The 20,893-nt window shown below is 46.0% G+C and overlaps 1 protein-coding gene across 1 annotated transcript in view; it reads right to left on the reverse strand.

Annotated features, from left to right (window-relative positions):
* The window catches only part of LOC311231472 (stromal interaction molecule 2-like), a gene marked incomplete at its 3' end in the record, with an annotated part of 56,219 nt that overhangs the window by 25,356 nt on the left and 9,970 nt on the right, over nt 1-20,893 (reverse strand).

A 20,893-nucleotide genomic window follows, 5' to 3' on the forward strand; every position in this document is an offset into this window, starting at 1 on the left:
GCCTGCAGGCACACACAAATCAAACTTCACCCACGTTGTAACCTGTGAGTGACAGTGATTGTTTGACAGGTAAATAAGGTAATCACTCAGGATAATGTCGAAACGAAAAATGCAACAAGTAAGCCTTTTAACCAATTTTGGTTTCACGAAGAAGGTGAAGCAGCCAATCGACTTGACAGAGCAGGAGGCGGGATCATCTACGTCTTCGATAGCAGACAAATTGACAGCTGCCGACGACGCTGTTACACCTGCTGCTGCGGTGGGGACTATGTCCGTGCCGGCGGTCGTATCAGAACACAGGATAGCCCTATACTAAGTCAGGAGTCGGAGAGATAATCACAAGATACTGTAGACAGTGTTGGATCTATCCAATCTAACTAAATGGATACTTTTTTTTATCATGGAATGTGCTGTGCAAGCCCAGACCGTCCAGACGGCCGGACCACAACAACAACAAGTGAGTCTATTACAATATGTGTTCTGTAGTTACTGAAACTGATTGAATATATGACAAGATTCAAGAGGTTTATTTGTCACATACATACACAAGGCCTACTACAGGCTACAGTATGTCAAGTACAGAAAGCGATCACAGTATCCTCCGACAGTCCGACTCCTCCCTGCGAGGCCCCCCCCCCCAAAGAAAAATAATGAGCTCCCGGCTTCCCTGAAGACCATGCTATGGTTCGCACACTGCCGGGGAGGACCCGAGCCCGCGGACCCCCCTAGAGGGGGATGGGAGGGAATCGGATCCGACTGTGCGAAGAGGGTTTAGCACCTCAAATGCACAGGGTGAGCAGATCGTGGGACTTACCTTCACACAGAAGGACCCGCGACTACACAGGCGCGCATCCCACATGCCACTAGGGAATGAACAGGAAGGGGAAAAAAACTTTACAGCCCCTAACATCACGGGGTCAAAGGTCAAGAACCCAACCCCATGGCAAGGCCGTAGCAGCGGAGCGCGAAGGACGACCCAGCCCCAGGAACAGCCTGAGGGTCAGGACCCCCCGGAAAGGGGGCCTGGTGAGGCATCGAGACCCCACCAGACGGTCACTAGTGACACCACCCCCCACATCGCCAGCGTATCGGACAGGGCCCAATCCAAGAGCAGGCCCTTCCCCCCAACAGCACGCCGCCCTGAAGCACTCCACAGAGGCTACACCCCCACAACACCGGGGAGACAACCACCAAAGAGGTTGATCCCTCAATCCTGGCAACAGGTTAAAAGCGTAACTCGATCTGTGCCCGGAGCACTGCGGACTAGACAGGCGCCTAAGGGGTCTACTGAGAACAGCACCCCGGTGGAAGGGGCGTTCGGTATGCTGTGCACCATGTCGCAGCCTCCACAAAAACCCGACCCCCTAGTGAGGCCGAGGCAGAGAAGGCTGACATGACCAGGCTCCTTAGCACAGCGCAAGGTACAACACAATATGGACCAAGCAACAGTGAAGGATAACACGTAGTGACACAACCACAAACACACCTCCATAACATCAAACCCTGCGACACCCGGGCCAACCCGGCATTTATCCCCCGAAAATGCACAAAGTCCTTCAGGGTACCAGAACAGCAGATCTGCGCCCCGGCGGACAACGGGTTAACTGACCTGGTCCGGCGCGACCAGTCCCGTGTCCTAATCACGCCACCATCCCCAGTCCTAAGAGAGGGGTAGGTACGCGTGTCGATCTAAAACATCACAGAGGGCGCCACCAAGGCAGTCAGAACATGAACGCACCGCGCCCGGTGGCCCACCCCAAGGGCGTGAGACCCCTCCGCCAATGCTTTGATCTACTCCGTCATCTGCCCCCAGAGATGAGCGAAAATTCGTCGAGACTAACCTAGTAGGGATGGGTACCTTTCACATTTGAACCGATACCGGTACCCAACGGTACCTTTTTTCGGTACTTTAGTCTCAAGAAATTTTATTTACCTACCTCAGTCGTGAAAAAACAATATCCAAACTTCAAATAACTACAATTTCGACAGTTTTCGGCTTGCCATTTTTTTTGGTATCTCACTTGAATCGATACTCGGTAGTACCGACGTGTTTCGGTTCAATACCTCAAAAGAACCGAATTCGGTACCCATCCCTATAACCTAGTACACTGGCGCTCGGAAGAGATAAAATCTCCATCCTAGTTGCTCTATAAAAAACGCTGTTTCCATAATGAGCAACCAAGGCACGCCAGCCCATGCGTGGTTCCACACAGAAGCACCCAGGGCCAGCACTATGTACACGTCGAGACCCAAAACACATTAATGGTAATTCTAACAAGAACCCAGATAACGTTCCCTCCATGCCGCCTGGGACAAGCGGCAGGAAGCTGGCCAAAAGACACAGATATGGGTCCCATATGACGCGTCTGAGGGGGAAAAAACCCTGTCAACCCTGCTCTGTATAAGAGAGGGGACAGGAACCCCCAGAGAGACCTCCCACGTGAGTAATAATTGAAAAGATATATGTAACATTGAGCTACGTGACCAAAAGCTCAATACATATGCAATAGAGCGCAGAGCAGAAAACAAGGTTTCCACGCACCGCATAACTCAATCTTGACAATAACAGTGGTCCACAACATGGAGCCTGAAAAGAACTCACGGAAGCCTCACGACCAATAGAAACGCGCCCAGTGGGTGCTCCAGTAGCACACCATGTTACCGCGCTCGCGCGGGACTCCGTGCTGCGTCACGGATCTGGTTGACTCCGAGTTCGATTCCCGGACTCGCCGTCATTTGCCGAATGTCTCCCCCTGCTCTCTCTCCCGTTTCACCCTGCGACTGTCGGTCATGCTTGACCAGGAAAGCGATAAACGCTAAAAAAATTAAGTTTAAAAAAAAAAGAAACGCGCCCAGTGACGTATTCTATGGCGGGGGGAAATTCCGTGACCCACCTGCCCAAATATGGCGTGGGACCAGGGAACCTCCCCCCCTCTCCCTACCCTGTGACGCGTTGACCCAACAGCGTGACAGGAAGACCGAAGAACAGGAGGTCCAACCCCCTGGCCAATCAGAAAAAAGGGGGGAGGGGTTTATCAGTTCACCCCCTTATGACCCCATACCCGGATACGATGAAAACAAACAAGCAGCGATGATACCAGTTTACCTAGCATGCTACATGAAAAAGCGTATATTCACTAGGATAAGCTCAACCATCTGCACGCCAGCCACAGACGATAAACTCGTTTGCGAACGGGTTTTTTATACAAGGCTTTAGGCTCATGTGCGAACACGTCACCCGTGTTTATGTACTTCACCAAGTAAAGAGAAAACACAGACGTTTAAAGAGAGGGTCAAAGACCTCAGTACAAGCTACATATATGATTACTTCTGTAGGCTAACACTCTAACCTGGTTGTGGACTCGATGCCATGTTTCCCAAACGTAACAGAATACACACAACCCCCTCAGATAAAAAAGGTAAAGTTCACTCTTACTACTGCAAGAAGAATCTTCATGATGAGGGAAGACAAGTCTTTCGACCGAGTGCGAGCCACAGGCCTTGCTAAGCACACATATATATAGCGACCAGAAACAATTCTCAAGAAAACTGTCCTACTCTCTAAGCAAACACACAAGCCCACAGCTAGGTGAGGGTTTATACATTGTATCCCCAATATATAGTGAATAAACACACATTTTGTAACAAAAAACAGTCCCTCACCAGGAGGGACCTTTTATTTAATAACAAAAATTATATGTTGGGGAGGGGAAGGGGACAGGGGAGTCGCTAGCGGCGCCTGCCACGTGCAGCGCGTGTTTGCCCCCACTGGGAGCCGGCCCGGAGGAACGGTTCTGGGGAGCCTGGTCACGTCGATCCCTACCGTTACCTCCGGGCGTGGGGCGGCTGGCTGCGGCAAACGAGGCACTCCCTCCACTCCTGGCCTTCTTCGCCGAAGGTCCATTAGCGGCGGCGGTGGTGGCGGAGGCAACGGTCGCGGTCCTCTGCCGGCGTTGCTTTTTCCGGACATCACCGGTGGCATCGGGTCGGGGGAAATGGGGTTGGAGCACAGAGTGCTCCTCCTCCATCTCTCTGCAGGCTGACGTCATCTGCTGCATGGCCGACCCGAATAGCCCAGCATCGGAGAGGGGGGCCGTGAGCAGGGGAATCCTCTATCGCCTGCAGCTGGGTTAGGTGCAGGATGGCTCCAGCCGCCTGGGCGTGAAGATATTGCTGATGGTCATCCAATACCGACCCGCCCGCCATCATCCCCGACATGTAGCGTGCTAGTTGCGCGATGTTGGAAGTCGCAGCTAGGCTCTGAGTCGTGGCGATGTACACCTGGTCACTCCAATTAGCCATCTGCCTAGCCGATTTCCCTTGGGGAACCGGCTTTCGCAACGGCTCCCACACCATTTCGGGACAAAGTATGGATCGGGCTATCAAGCCAAAGCACCCCGTCCTTTAGCCCCTGGACCAAACCCGCCACCCGCGTGACTGGCATGTAGGCGGGGGTAAGGCCAGTGATGCGGGAGATTACCTGTCCCTGTTTCACGTAGGCCTCCATTGATGGGAAGAATGGGCAGACAACGCCCGTCTCTCTCACAGGACGACGTTGCCAGAGATGACCTATCATGTCATCAGGAACAGGTGCAGGCAGAGGCTGCGGCAACGCCATTAGCGGCTGCGGCCGCCGCCATGAGCTCGGGGAACAAGGCAAGCAACTCCCCTTGCGTACCTCCCTCCACGTCACTCGCGTCCCTCACGTACGGGAGGCTGCCACCATCCGACGCGGCAGATAGCTGGGCATCTTGTCTCAGGGTCGGAGGTTCTAACCCAACACCAGAGAACAAGGGACCCCAAGGAGACGCAACACTCCCTGCAACACCCTGAGGGGGAGAATGATACGTCTCCACTGGGGCATCAAACAAGAGAGCTCTCACCCCCTCCATATGATCCTCAGTCTCCATCGGAAATGGAGACGAGGCAAGAGAACTCTCGTCCGGCTCCAGCACAACATCAAAGCCTGGCCGTTCGCCCGTGCAGCTCGCCGCCTTGCGACGAGAGCAAGCAGAGGCGAAGAGTCTGCGTCGCAAATCCCCAGCCACCAGAGGAGCTGTCGGCCTACTGTCCACTGGCGGGGGAACCAGGGCCCCTCGGAGAGGCAAACTCACCACCGGGCGCCGCCCGGGCATATCTGACCGCCACGACCGCGGAGCCAGAGACGCCCCACAACGCACAGAGGAAGTGGCAATGGAGAAGCGCTGGTGAAGGGTGACATTGTGAGGGTCCAAACCCTCCGAAGGTGCAAACATTATGTCGTAGCTTTTCTCGTAAATTGGCGAGAGAGAGAAAAATAAGATACAATGTCCACGTAGCTCCTTTCAAACAACTATTTCGGTACTTGTTGCGGCAGTATACTGTCAGTGTCATTGACAGGTAGTGCCGAGGGGCTGAGCGAAGGAGTTCAAACAATTGACGCGCGACATGAAATAACTCCGTTCCACGTCCAGGAAATACTTTTAAGGCATTTATTCTTTCGCTTCATCATGAGACAAACAAAATACGATTTGCACTTTGCGGTATTGCGTTATTGCGGTCAAAAGAAAATATGCTCTCCTAACTCTCACCCCCTCTCTCCGAGAACTGTCAAACCTCTGTGAACTGTCAACGTGAAAAGGTGAATGAAATTCCATAAGATGCTCCCATTAGCGCCACACCCCCGTGAGCACGCCCACCACCTAAAGTGACAGTACGACTAATAATACAACAAAACTAGAATACTGAATCATAATAAAGAGACCTCCATTACGGCGCCTACATACCGGCCCCTAATTGTTCAAATATAATAATTACACAATTGTAAAATATGTAGGTGCCTACAGGAAAAAACATTAAATTATTCAAACAATAGTTATTTTTCGTTACCGGCCCCTAATTACTCAAACAATAGCTTCTTTGGTTACCGGCCCCTAATTATTCACATGTAATAACTACACAATTGTAAATTATGTAGGAGCATACAAGAAAAACATTAAATATAAGGCACAATTATTGACAAGTTTTTTTTTTTTAGATTTTTTTTTATAATTTTCTCGCAAATGTCCTTTTCTTCTTTCTTAATCGTATCCTAGGGCCAGAGGTTACTAGCACATAGCCTTAAGGAGGGATCTTTATGATCGCTAGGTCAGTCAAGTCAGAAAAAACAAAAAACTGTAATCCAAAGTGGCAAAGTCAGTTTATGAGTGTATATCTCCATGTATCAGTCTATGGGTGCACGTCTCCATGTATCAGTCTATGGGTGTATATCTATGCATCAGTCTATGGGTGTATGTCTATGTATCAGTCTATGGGTGTATGTCTATGTGTCAGTCTATGGTTGTGTATCTATGTGTCAGTCTATGGGGTTCAATGAATATGAACATCTGATGTCTTCATGGCTCTTCCGCTTCCTGTAGAAGGCAAACCTTGGTGATAGGCCTGTCCAGATAGCTGGTCTTCGTCTTTATCTGTACTTGACGGACAAGTCCTCTTCTATCTGGGATAGCTTTCACAATCCTTCCTGTAAGCCATGAGTTGCGAGGTGCCGAGTCATCAATTATGAGCACAATATCGCCAACAATGAAGTTGCGCTCGACACTTGACCACTTCTGACGTTCCTGCAGTAGAGGTAGGTATTCCTTGACCCATCTTTTCCAGAATAAGTTAGAAATATACTGCACTTGTTTCCATCTGCGACGAGCATATATATCCTCCTTCTGAAACTGTCCTGGTGGCAAAGATGGCATGGTTTTAAGCAGCAGAAGGTGGTTAGGAGTAAGGGCTTCCAAATCGTTTGGGTCAGTAGATGCTTTAGTGATGGGACGGCTGTTGATGATAGCTTCTGTTTCGCAAAGGACTGTGTGAAGACCTTCTTCATCGAGGTTTTGCACCTTCAGGCAAGAGTTCAGGACCTTCCTCACAGACCTTATCAGTCTCTCCCATACTCCTCCATGATGTGATCCAGTAGGGGGATTGAAAACCCACTTGATGCCTTTCTGAAGGAGAGTGTTGTTAATTTGAGCAAGATTCCAATGTTCCATTGCCTCCTTCAACTGACGCTCAGCTCCAACAAAGTTGGTTCCGTTGTCTGAGCGTAATTCCAGGACTTGTCCATGTCTTGCTATGAAGCGTCGAAGAGCATTGATAAAGGAGTCTGTATCCAATGATGATGCCACTTCAATGTGGATGGCTCTTATGGATAAACATGTGAAGAGAACTCCATACTTCTTCACTACACTCCTTCCTCGCTTAACTTCGAAGGGTCCAAAATAATCAACTCCTACACGAGTGAATGGAGGTTCATCTGGAGAAACTCTGTCCAGCGGTAAGTCTGCCATCTGCTGGCGCCCTGGAGCTGCATGCAGTCGCCGACAAGCAACACACTTAGACAGGACTTTCCTTATAGCTGCGCTAGCACCAGGGATCCAATATCTTTGGCGCAGGTTAGATAACATGTGGTTACGACCACCATGTCCCACTTCTTGATGTATGTGCCGAAGAATGAGATCCGAAATATGAAGATCTTTTGCCAATATGGCAGGATGCTTAGACTCTTCAGGCATACATGATCTACTAAGTCGTCCTCCAACTCTCAGAACACTGTCTTCAAGAAATGGATTGAGCTTGTAGATGTGGCTTGTCTTTCTCACAGTCTCTCCTCTTCGTAAGCTGTTGAACTCATCTGGAAACCTCTTCCTTTGACAGAAGCGGATAATCTCCATCTCTGCTCCCCTGAGTTCCTCAATTGAGAGAGATTCACTGACGGCATGAGTCTTGATACTCTGCATTTCTTTCTTCATCTCTCTTTCCTGTTGGACTTTATCCAAGCCAGACTGGGCAAGAGTCTCGTTTAATTGCTTCCTCTTCCTACTAAGACACAGTAGCAGGCTCTTAAACTTAAGGAGCCAACCAACAATCTTCTTCAGATGAATCCAAGAGGAGAAGTGATTAATCAAGCGGGTTACTGAATCAATCTCCTCTTCGGCCTGCACGGCATTCACCATCAAACTTATCTTGACCTCAGGGTCATCTGAGGAGATACTTCCAGAGTCATCTGGGCTTACAGGCCAGTCCTCTTCAGGCCCAATGAGAAACGGAGGCCCAGACAACCAGGTGTCATCTTTCAGAAACGACTCCACTTTGAGTCCCCTGGAGGCTGAATCTGCGGGATTGCTCGAGGTGTTCACATAGTTCCATTGAGACGGTTTTGATACATTGAGTATCTCTGAAACCCTGTTGGCTACGAAAGTTCGAAACCTGGAGGTCTCATTCCTGATTGAGTCCTGAAGTGGCATTTGCAGCTCCTTCCTCCACATCTTGTCCATACGACCTGCAACCGTGGCTGCAGTCAGCTCCATGCGAGGGATAGTGATCGTTTTCAGTGGTGCCACTCTGGCTTTCCCCATTATGAAAGCACAGTGTGTTTGTCTGTGGCCGTTATGCAGTAACAGGTAAGTCACTGTTCCATAGCCATTTTCGCTTGCATCTGCAAAGTGGTGTAACTGAGCAGAGGTCACTTCCCCGAAATCCAGCGGTTTCAGGCATCTGTCAACTTTAAAATCCTCAAGCAGATGGAGATCCTTCAGCCAACATGTCCACTCCTGTGCGGCTGAAGCTGGTATAGCATCATCCCAGCCAAGTTATTTCCTGCACAACTCCTGAAGGATCTTTTTGGCGGATAAGACCACGGGTGCCAAGATTCCTAAGGGGTCATAAATTGAACTGACTGTGGAGAGGATCCCTCTTCTGGTTAAGGGTCTGTCTTTGATCATGATCTTGAACTTAAAGGTGTCAGACTGAACGCACCACTGCACGCCAAGTGCTCTCTCCATGGGGAGTGCGTCTGTGTCCAAGTCCAGATCTTTCACTTCCTTCCCTCTATCTTGGGTGGGTATAGCAGCCAACACTGTCCGTCTGTTGCTGATCCATTTTGTGAGCTGAAAGCCCCCTTTAGCACAAAGGGCACGAAGGTTTTGATAGAGTGCTACTGCTTCCTCATCAGAAGCCACTAATACAAGGCAATCATCAACATAGAAGTTGTGCAGAACAGTGTCAATTACTTCAGGGCTGAATTGCTCCCGTTGATCTTCTGCACACTTCCTGAGGGCGAAGTTTGCACAGCTTGGCGAGGATGTAGCTCCGAATAAATGTGCGACCATTCTGTGCTCTACAAGGTTCTGATTGTGGTCTCCATTCGGCCACCAGAGGAACCTCAATAGATCTGCATCCTCAGCTGGTACTTTGACCTGGTGAAACATGGCCTCAATGTCTGCCATGAGTACAACAGGCTCCTTTCTGAATCGGGTCATGACTCCAATCAGTGTGCTGGTAAGATCTGGTCCCTGTAGGAGCTGTGCATTCAACGTTGTTTCCTGGAATGTTGCTCCACAGTCGAATACGACCCTGATCCTTTTCTTTTTTGGGTGGTATACACCATGGTGTGGTATATACCATACCTTGGAGTCGCTGCGTTCCAGATCCTCAGCCGGCACCTCCTCTGCGTAGCCCTTGGAAATTATGTCATTCATGAATGCAGTGTAATCGGCATGAAATAAAGCATCTTTATCAAACCTCCTTTTGAGGCTTAGGGTACGCTGTTCTGCCACTTTCCTGTTGTTTGGCATCTTTACATCTTTTCCCTCAAAGGTAAGCCAATACTGTAATGGCCGTTCATCAATTTAGCAGACTTTGTAACACACTCCATGAAGTGACAGTCTTCTCTTGACAACCCTGTCTGCTCATCCTGACTGCATTCAGGGAAGTCAACCGTTAGCTGCCGCCTCCATAGTTCATCAAGGCTCGCAACTGAGATCCTGTTGACTGTGATATCTGGCTGTCCACAAGTTGTTTCATTATTTCCACTTCCTCTGAGGGGTCCGTTCACAGTCCAACCTAACACAGTCTTGACTGCGTATGGACCCTTGTCCACACTCCGAACAACTTGCCATGGCTCCAATGCCTTGGGAACGTTGGTTCCTATCAACAGGTCTATCCCAGAGTCAATCTCAGGAATGTAAACATGTTCCAAGTGAGGCCATCTTTGAAGGTCTTTCTGTCTTGGAATGTTGCCTCTGTGGACTGGCATGCTTTCCTGTGTGTAAATGTCAGGCAGCTCACAAAACAAGTCACTGTCTAGTGCAGCCACTTCCAGATCAGAAACAACGTGGCTTCTAACCACTTTCTCCTGGCCCATAGTCCGAAGGAGAATGCTTGTTCTTCTTCCGGTGACGTTCAGCTTGTTCATCAGCCGCTCAGTGCAGAAAGATGCTGAGCTACCGGGATCCAGGAAGGCATAGGTAATCATTGTAACATGTCCCTTTTTAGATTTGACCTGTACTGGTACTATAGAGAGTGTACAGTCCTGCTCACCGGCCCCTGTAAGACCACTGGATTGTACAGAGATCGGAGCACTGCCCATTGCTGTCTCCGATTCTCTTTTGGCTGGCCTTTGATCTGTTCCTTTCTCTCTTTGGTAGATATGAAGTATGCTAGGGTGTCTGAAATTGCATATTTTGCAATAGAGGCGTTGCCTACATTCTTTACTTATGTGCCCAATGCACAAACAGCCAAAACACAAATTATGATCCCTCAAGAAGTCAATCTTCTCGCTATGCGCCTTCCTTTCCAATAGAAAGCCCATATCCAATGTGTGTCCACCTCCACAGAACCAACAAGACCTTGTACCAGATGAACTTCTCTCCATCTTTGTTCCAGGTTCCTCTTTCCTTTCAATTGTTGCAATGGTGGTAGCATAGCTACTTTCCTTTGCCCTTGTATATGGTTGATTGCTGGACTTCCTCACATCCTTAGGTGCTGCTGCTGATGGTGTGTCCTGTATATTGCCAAACACTGGATCACTTGCAATTTTCACCTGTCGTTCAACGAAGTCAACAATGTCAGGAAATCTAGCTCTATGGCCACGCCTTTCCTGCAGGTCACAGGCCACAGTTCTCCATATGTCCCTGTGCTTGTAAGGTAATTTTCTAATGATGGCTAGCATGTTGGCAGACATGTCCAACTCGTACATCATTTCCACTTCTTCCATGGCGTTGCAGCATCCTCTCAAAAAGAGACTGTATGCTTGCAGAGCTCTGACATCTTCTGATTTTATTGGTGGTCATGTAGGCAGAAGCAATTCTATGTCCATTCCCAAAGTGCTCATGTAGCAAAGCCTTAGCTTTCACATACCCTCGGTCATGAGCCATATGCTGACAGCTTCTGACAAGCTCACGAGGCTGCCCCCTAGTGAACTGTTCAAGGAAGTACAGGCAGTCCATATGGTTGTCAGTCTTCTGTTCAATGCTGTGTTCGAATGACTTTATGAAGGTGTGAAAATGTAAAGGGTCACCATCGTAAATTTGAATGTCTCTTTTAGGCAAGAATGAAAGAGACTGTTGTTGGACTAGCAAAGCTGTTATTTCATTCTGTTTCTCTAAAACAGTGATTATGTTGCTGCTGCTGATTGCTTGTTGTGGTGCAGGGTGAACGCTTTGGTGCTGAATCCGTGGCTGTGCTTGAGGGCACTGTAACGTCCTTTGTCCCTTGACCCCTGTGTGTCTTGACAATTCGGGTTGTGGTTGTAGATTCTGATCTGTGGTTGTAGTGGTTTGTGCTTCAGTACTGAGTGTCTGAACATTCCTTTGTCCTCTTCGGAAATAAGAGCTCATGCCATCAGATACAACAGACATATTAGTTGAAATACGAGATCCTCCAGAGCCTCTTAGCACATTGACTTTAGCCGCTGCTGAAGCTATTTCCATGTCAAGTTCAAGTTGCTCCTTCTTCTTTCTTAGTTCCTCCTTTTTCTTCCTTAGCTGTTCCTCTTGCTCTTCTTCCTCTTTCCTTCTTTGCTCCTTTTTCTTCCTTAGCTGTTCCTCTTGCTCTTCTTCCTCTTTCCTTCTTTGCTCCTTTTGCTTCCTTAGCTGTTCCTCTTGCTCTTCTTCCTGCGTTCTTAATTGTACCATTTTATTCCTTAGCAGCTCCTCTTCTTCTTCTTCCTCTTGCTCTATTGCGTGCTTATCTTTTAATAGCCTTTGTTTTGCAATTAGAGCGGCCATGTCAGATTCAGCTTTGCGTGCGGAAGACGTGATTGAGATGTTAGACCTAGGCCCAGCAGAGCTTCGATAGGCTGAACCTCTGCTTCCAGAATTTGACACACTGTCACTTGGTTTGATTTCATCATCATCAGCTTTAATTACATCACAGTGTTCATCAGGTATTTCAACAGGAGTTACTTGCTGTGTTACAGGTATGGGGGAATCATGTACACAAACATTGGCACTTGTACTGTATTTTTGTCTCCCAGTTTCAGAAAGCCACTGCCTTACATCATCCATGAATCCCTTTTTGCATTTTAATATTGTTTCAAACCATTCGTTTTGTTTTTCATGTTCCTCTTCAGAAATTAAAGAGATTACGGATTTGTGTAACAGAGTGGTATCTTCAACCATTTGGTTCAAATTGTCCAATTCAGACTGCACCTGTGAAGCATTGTCATTATCGTCCATAAGCTGCTTTAATACCTTCATAAGACCTTTCATTTTGCGAACATTTGCGTGACGTTCACTATGAAGTGTCTTCAATTTATAGGCCATGCCTTTGGCAGTGAGTTTAATTTCTCTTTTCTTCCCATCCGTTTTTGATGAGCCATTAGTATCAACAGTTGATCCTCCCGATGCCATTTTTCAATGTGCTCAGGTGCAATTATTCAATAATCCACAGTCCTCTTTAATGAACAATCAATCCATCAATCAATTAGCTGCCGCTTAGGCCGCGCAACGTCCATGAGCGCAAGACGACGCAGCCAGTCAACAAACCGATCCCCAATGGACAAGCAAAGTAACTAATTCACACTGTGTTCTTTAACACGAAAGGCTTCACAGTTGAATAAAACAATTTACTTAGCTTCTTATTGCTGGTCTGCGTGTCAGGCTTTCAGAAGTGATGGCGCGCTCCTCCAATGCAGCGATGATCCAAGCGTCTCAGTGATGCCCTCAAGATCAGCGCCCCGAGGCAACTCGAGGAATCCGTAATGTCAATATTGTTGATTTCCTTCTTATCAACGCTTTTGTTTGCTTGCTTAAATTTTCTTTTGACTATGTTGCGGCAGTATACTGTCAGTGTCATTGACAGGTAGTGCCGAGGGGCTGAGCGAAGGAGTTCAAACAATTGACGCGCGACATGAAATAACTCCGTTCCACGTCCAGGAAATACTTTTAAGGCATTTATTCTTTCGCTTCATCATGAGACAAACAAAATACGATTTGCACTTTGCGGTATTGCGTTATTGAGGTCAAAAGAAAATATGCTCTCCTAACTCTCACCCCCTCTCTCCGAGAACTGTCAAACCTCTGTGAACTGTCAACGTGAAAAGGTGAATGAAATTCCATAAGACGCTCCCATTAGCGCCACACCCCCGTGAGCACGCCCACCACCTAAAGTGACAGTACGACTAATAATACAACAAAACTAGAATACTGAATCATAATAAAGAGACCTCCATTACGGCGCCTACAGTACTAAACTCAAGTGGTGTATACAGACACTTGTCAGTGGTGAAAATAGGGAAGGAGCTGTTAGTATGGCCACGTCCCCACTTATGTAGAGGAGCGGATGTGGGTGTGGCCAGGCGGATGGGTGTGTACATGTGGAGACATTTTATTCAGAATTAGATTGAAAGGGATAAGGTTCCACTACGAGCAGAGCGTAAGCTATACAATAATATAACCTGTCTATATAGACTTACATGCATTCTGTAACTAACAATAACCTTAACCATAACCATAACTTTAACCCTAACCATAACCATAACCATAACCCTAACCTTAATTCGGCAATTCGGTTATCATTACCCTTAGAATGCCAGCCTTCTAGTCGTTTCCGTGGTCGTTGCACTATGTTTGCGAAGCTGTGTGTGTGTTCTGTATTATAGCTGTAGAGCAGGGGTGACAAACTCATTTTCACAGAGGGCCACATCAGCATTATGGTTGCCCTCAAAGGGCCAAAGACTGTATACATGTTAATGTAATGTAAAATAAATGTAGCTACTCATTTACATATTGTTAAACATGTTGTTTCTGTATTTATTACTTATTCAAGTTATACATATTGCATATGCATTTGCATAGATGTAAAAATATGTTAGCTTATGTTATTTTAACAAATAATTTTAGTTTATCAGAACCCCATATTACTCCATGATCAAACCATTCAAGTAAATAACAAAGAAGAAGATCATCAAATACAAGCTATGACATTAAGTTTGTTCAAAACCTTTTTGTCACAGTCAAGAGGGGCAGAACTAACAACTAAGTTGCAAAGAACACGTGGGACAGATGTAGCAGATGTTACAAAAACAAATGGCTGCACACAACCTTGCAGAGGCCATACATCCAACTAATAGAAGATAGTTTAATTAACTTTAATTAACAGATTGCAGAATGGGTACAGTACTATCTATCTAGGTCGTCCTCGGACGGGCCCTCCATCGGTGCTTCCAGTCATCCCGATCCTCCATGCATCTGGCTAGCTCGCCGGTGCTTTCTGTTCCCGCATCGCTCCTGAGTACGTCCACGTAGGTTAATGTGGGACGTCCTCGTGAGTACAGTACAGCTCAATACACACAATTGTTAAGGGGATGCAGACCAGAGAAAGACTTTCGACTTGTTTACATCAGGGTCCACCATTTTCAATTCGTAATGAAATTGCTATTATGTGTCTGCATGAACACACAACTGTAACTGTACTCAAAAATAACAAAATAAGGGTTGTCTCAGTTCACAACTATATTGGTCAAGTTTTGGGTGGGACTTGTTTGCGTCCCTACAGCTTCTTATTCAATTGAGCGAGATGCTCGGTTATGTCACACAGCCAGTTTGCATCTGACAGTTCAGACAATATTTCTTCAACCCTTTGTTACCTATTCCGCCTGGATCTTTTTTGTATTTTGGGCTGTAAAATTGTCAAATAATGTCTGAGGAGTAAGTGCTTTTGGCTTTTTTCCTTTGTTACTTCATCAATACCTCAGATGTTCAACATACATGTATGTGTAAGAATGTGTAATAACTAAGGCTGTCAAAGTTAAAGCTTTATTAACGCATTAACCCACAATTATTTTAACGCCGCTATTTTTTAACCCAAGATTAATGTTTATAAAAAAATAAATTAAAAAAAAACGTTTTTTTTATTATTCTTTTTTTTTCCAAAGCTCGCGGGCCATGAGTTTGACACCTATGCTGTAGAGACACGGTGTGGCTCATTTTGACAAACATTACTTGTAGTCCAGCATGGGAATAATAGTTTGTACTTTCTACACACTGTAGTTTGTAGTTTATTATGCGCTAAACATTGCGCATTTCCAAGATAATACAGTCTTTTTTCATAGATCGCGAGATAAAAACGTGTTATGTGCAATAAGCCCAAACCGTTCTGGCTGATCCCCTGAATACTCCCAAATCAAAGGTATATGACATGTATATATGTATCATCACAAATTCATCAAGGGGGGGGGGGGGGGGGGGGGGGTCGTTTTAACTCAAAACTATGATCGCGTTTGCCAAGCATGTTTTTCGTCCGGTGAAACACAGAACTGTGATCGTTAGAAAAACACGTTTCAGATTCTGTAAAATAGACATAGAATGTACCTTGCCTTAGCCAGAAGGTATTCCAAGAAGAATAATTCCAAGTGATCGCATCGACATCGCGATTACCAGTGTATATGTCTATACACATTTCAGGGCGGCTACGTGGCGTAGTGGGCAAGGCGCTCGCCACGAAATCTGGAGACGCTGGGCTCGCCTGTTCGAGCCCAGCGCTCCACATTTGCTTTCAGTTTAACTGGTCGTCCGTACTAATACACATTGGCCGTATTAGGGGGTGGGAAACTGATGGGTGGGGATCGGGCGTTGTGGACAGCGACTCCTACAGGTCGGTTGGTGCGCCTGCACAGTAGAATCAGGAAGTGTCGGGGGCAGCGTGAGCCTCCCATGCGTTACTCCTCGCCACTGAGAGATCGAGCTGCGCAGGTGAAAAGATGCGACTGCTGTTACCTCAAGTACCGGAGGGGACTTGTGCTACTGTATGTATGACTTAGTCCACATTGCAGCCGGCTTGTGGGAGGCAAGAAACAGCGTTCGTGTGTGGGGATGGTCGAAAATGATGCAGATCGCTCTGGGCAAGTCTGTACAGCAGGGTCAAAGTAAAAAGATCAAACAATCCAAAAACTACTTTTTACGTTTTTGGCACAGAATGTGTTAACCATAACCATAACCTTAACCATCACACTACAATAGCTCGTCAAACTATTTAAGTATTATATGAGTTTTGGGAGGTTGCTCACACCATGACACGTGCCACCGCTGTCTTCTCATCCCTTGTGCTGACCTGTTTATCCCCTAGGTTCCGCCTATGCGGCCAAACCAAACCAATCCACCATACAGCTCCACCCATGTGGTTCTGGTGGCTGTTCGCCAGTCGCCCCTTTCACCCACGTTATCCCCTTTAAAAGCCTCTCTCTTCTTCCTTCTGTCTCATTTCCAGGTAACTTAAGAAGGTACATTGAATACATATTGAATTCCTTTTCTTCTGCATATTATTGATTATTTCTCATGCGGTGCATTAACACTATGATCGCCGGGGACGAGTTAAGACGTCATTCCTAGCCATGCTCATTCTGCCGAAGACGCCGTAACTCGTCTTTGATGTCAATATTTCAAAAATCTGTCATCGAAATCATATTTCCTTTCCGGAGCCCTGAGATGTACTGGTGAGCTCCACTCAACTGTCTAACGGTTCAAGAGCGCCATCTGGTGGCCGATCGGCAGATCGGCCAAGAGGGAGGGGCGCGCCAAACAGGAAGTGCTCATCCATATGTGCTCCGGGCACTCGCGATCGGTAGCCGGACTCCATCTCAACACACTGGATGATCAATCGCTCGCCCTAACTCAATAAACAACGTTATTTGGACGTATATAGTATTATACAACCTGGAAATGGTTCATCAGGATCAACATCCCATAATCGAAAACGGTCTACTCCACGCTGATCGTCCAACAGCGCGAGGAACATACGGTAAGATTCAGCGTTATTTTCTAACGTATTACATATAAACTGCTATGATGAACATATGACCCACTCTGGATGAATCATCTAACGCTGCCCACGGAATTATAAACGATCCCCCGCCCATCCGGTCATCATCAGATCATACGTAGATCATTCTAGAAGTACGTCCAGTTGAAATTTTTCATCTCGCACAGATTCCTACCAAACTGTATTTGATCATCAATATAATGCATTTAGGGCTATAAATCACGTTCTGAAGAAAGCTGCAGAAAACGATAAAAACATACTTATACTTTAGACCATATTTTTGTATGAATATGTGAATGAAAAAGTTTAACGTTGCTACACCCTGAACAATACATATAGGACATTGAATGGGCCATAATAATGGCAATGTAGCAATAGAATTTAAAAAGTTATAGCCCTGCAAAGAAGGGGAACTTCTCCATAGACAAATAGAGCTGGCGAGGGATGGTAAATTATGAATTTAACCCATGGCGATTAAAGTGTTAACTTGCTTCCAGAGGTTGTATCCTGAAGGTAGGTATAGGTAGGTGTGTGTCATAACCCTCCGGTCCCCGCTCCCCTTATCCCTGCACATCACCTTCCCTCACTCTCTCTTGGACAGCTCTCCTCTCATCCTCCACCCATTCGTGGTCCTCTACCCCCACCTGCTTGACAATTCCCAGATCTACCCTCACTACTTGTCATTCACTTGTGTCTTGTCAAATTATCATTATTCCTTAGTGTACTCCCCATCATGCTGTCCCTTCCTGTGTGCCTATTGCCTGTTGTATTCCCTTGTCTGGTTTAGTGTTATGTCTCCAGTGTGTGTGTGTGTGTATTTGTTATCAGTCTTGTTTTAGTGTCACTGTAGTCTGCCTGTCTGTATTCCCTCCCAGGTGTGTCTCGTTTCCACTCAACCCTCATGTGTCAATTAGTGTGTGTATATATGTCTGGTGTGCGCTGTCTTCCCTGTCGGTTCATTGTCCTGTTATCCTGTTTATGCTGTCTACACTGTTTCTCTGTCATCCTGGTTGCTATGCTGTATCCTGTGTATCCTGTTCCTGTCGTGGTTAATGTTATTCGTCTGTTAGCTTTTGTACCTTGCACCCTTTTGCCAGCTTTGCTGAGTTTCAGTTTGTAGTGTTTTCTGTTTGTAGTGTTTCCTAGTAAAGTCCTTTGGAATCGCATTCCGCCGTCTCCTGCCTGCTCTCTGCTCATTCTGTCCTGCACCTGGGTCCTACACACCTACCCAACCCTAACCCTTCTTATCGCAATGCTTATAAGTCTGAGTAGGCTTGGGCGGTATGACGGTATTACGGTATACCAGGGTATTTAGAAATCCCGACGGTATTGAAAATCAATACCGTCAAAACCGTCAAAATCACAGATGCGCTTCAGTTTCTATTACAGTGAAACGGAGTTTTGAGTGTAGTGCACACACGCGCCAGCAGAGGGCGAGACCAGTCCTCACTAGTGGAGCAAGTGGGTCACAACGGTGTTCACGTTTTATGGTAATGTTGCGACAGTGCTGTGAAAATACCGTAAAGCGTTGTGGTAACGATAGTTGGTTTGTGTTGTTGTGCACTAGTGGAGCAAGCAAATAATCCGTCTCTTATTATATGTGAACTAAAGAGTACAAGGTTTACACAACAGCCCCCACCCACTTTCTTATTGTATTTGTACCGTCCTGTACTATCCGCTGTCAGCTGTTTATCTCTCTCTGTGAGCTTGATTAACTAGCGTTAGCTCACGTTAACTAGCGTTAGCTCTGCGGCTAATCTTAGATTACCCTGAACTAAATCAATGACAAGGTTATAAAGCATTCGAGTAGTTTTCACTGCACATAGAAGTAGCCAAACAGCGGGAGCATTTCGGGAGCATATGACCAAAACCCAGGCAATTTCGAGCCCTTAAGGAATCAAATAGTCTGCCATGGCTAGGCTACATGCTAACGCTAACGGTGCAGGCTTCTGACTACCATTCTGAGAGCTAACAATGATTTGTTTACTTGGTAACACGGTTTGCCCCCCCCCCCCGCTGATGAAAATGAAAGTCATACCGTCATATACCATATACACCGGGGTATTATGTCATCAAGGTATGACGGTGTGAAAAAAATGATACCGCCCAAGCCTACTTCTGAGTATCCTTTGCATTTCTCCATCCACCTGGCTAATTGTACTCTCTTGTCATTCTAAATCTGATCGCATCATCGGAAACAATCCCCCAATGTTAGTAGGCCACATTCCTGGATGATAGCTCGATCTTCTTTTTGAGGGGTCGGGGGAAGAAACCCTATTGGCCTTGGATACCTGTTTTTTTCTGCTTACCCCTGGAATGGGGTCTCTGTTTCACTACAATTCAGCGATTCCCAAACTGTGGTGCGCGCACCAGCGCCCTCATGGGGGTGCGTGACAGGAAAAGGCTAATGGCAGTGCTATGGTGTTATTTTACTAATAAATATAACTAATATACGTTATTTCAAATGGGGATTTTCACTGTGTAAATCATGAAATTCATGAAACTTTTAAATTAAAGACGTATGTTTTAATAATAATTCAAAAACATAATGTAATAACTAGGGCTGTCAATAGATTAAAAAAATTTACGAATTAATCTCACAATTTTCTGTAATTAATCTAGATTAAAAATAGCATTTTTCTACTTAAGAACGAAGCTTGTAACAGATATTTACTTGAGTAAAATCATGGAATTAATGTAAAATCAACACAAAGAAAACTGTATATTTAGATTCAAAGACTATTTTAATAGCTTTCTTTGAAAACAGTTTATCTCCTGTGAAATAGAAAATGTTCAACAAAACCATCAACATTGACTCAGCTAGACCTCTTTCTTATATCCACGGCGCTAAGATTGAAGATTTTTCACTCCATAGATTAATCTAGATTAATTTATTTTAACGCTTTAAATAATTTAAATTAATCTCAAGTTAAAGCATTAATTTTGACAGCCCTAGTAATAACAGAACACCTCAACCAACTCGCTGAGCAGCTACGGATATATTTCCCACCTATGGATGCATCTCAGATGTGGATTCAACCCATTTGAAGTTTCCCCTCCTGTCACTACAACAGCAGCAACAGCTGATCGACCATCTGATGGAGCTCTGCTGCTGCGGTTCAAACGAAAGCCACTTGTGGATTTTTGGACCAAGGCAATGACAGCATATACCCACACCTAGCAATGCAAGCCGTGAGGATTTTTAATGCCCTTCGTCACAACCTATCTATGCAAGGCTGGATTCTCTGCTCTCACAGCAGTGAAGACAAAATATCACCAAAGACTGCATGGTATTGAAAGGGACTTGCGCATTAAACAGTCTTCAATTGCCAAATCAGCAAACTTTGCAGAGCTTTGTGCACAGATGCAGGCCCATCTGTAGCATTAAGCCGACAGACGAGGGCAACGTGCTGCGAAGTGTGCTCGAGTGCATGACGGCCCACCTGGGCCGTCCGGAATATTATTATTGCTACTACCAGGTTAGTGCTGTTTTTAATATATTAATTTTAAATTAAACGCAGGTAGAACATGACTCCACATAACAGAGAAAACAACACAAACCCAAGCAAAAGCAATTGCAATTATGATTAATCTCAGGCCTACTGGGAATATGCCTTCCACTCCCTCTATCTGCCCCCTCGCTCTTTCTGCAGGCCACTGCACTTGAAAATCCATGAAAATGCGTTTTGTTTTTGTTTTCTGGCCAATCTGTTTCTGAGTCTATGCATGTAATTCTCATTTTGTTCTTTCGTGTGGTGAAGTATTTTATTTGTTGAAATTTGAGTAAAATTACTTGTGTTACCTACATTTTCTTTAATAACTA

This window comes from Notolepis coatsorum (genome assembly GCF_963971535.1).
Source record: "Notolepis coatsorum genome assembly, chromosome: 7".
In the NCBI taxonomy this organism is placed as follows: Eukaryota; Metazoa; Chordata; class Actinopteri; order Aulopiformes; family Paralepididae; genus Notolepis; species Notolepis coatsorum.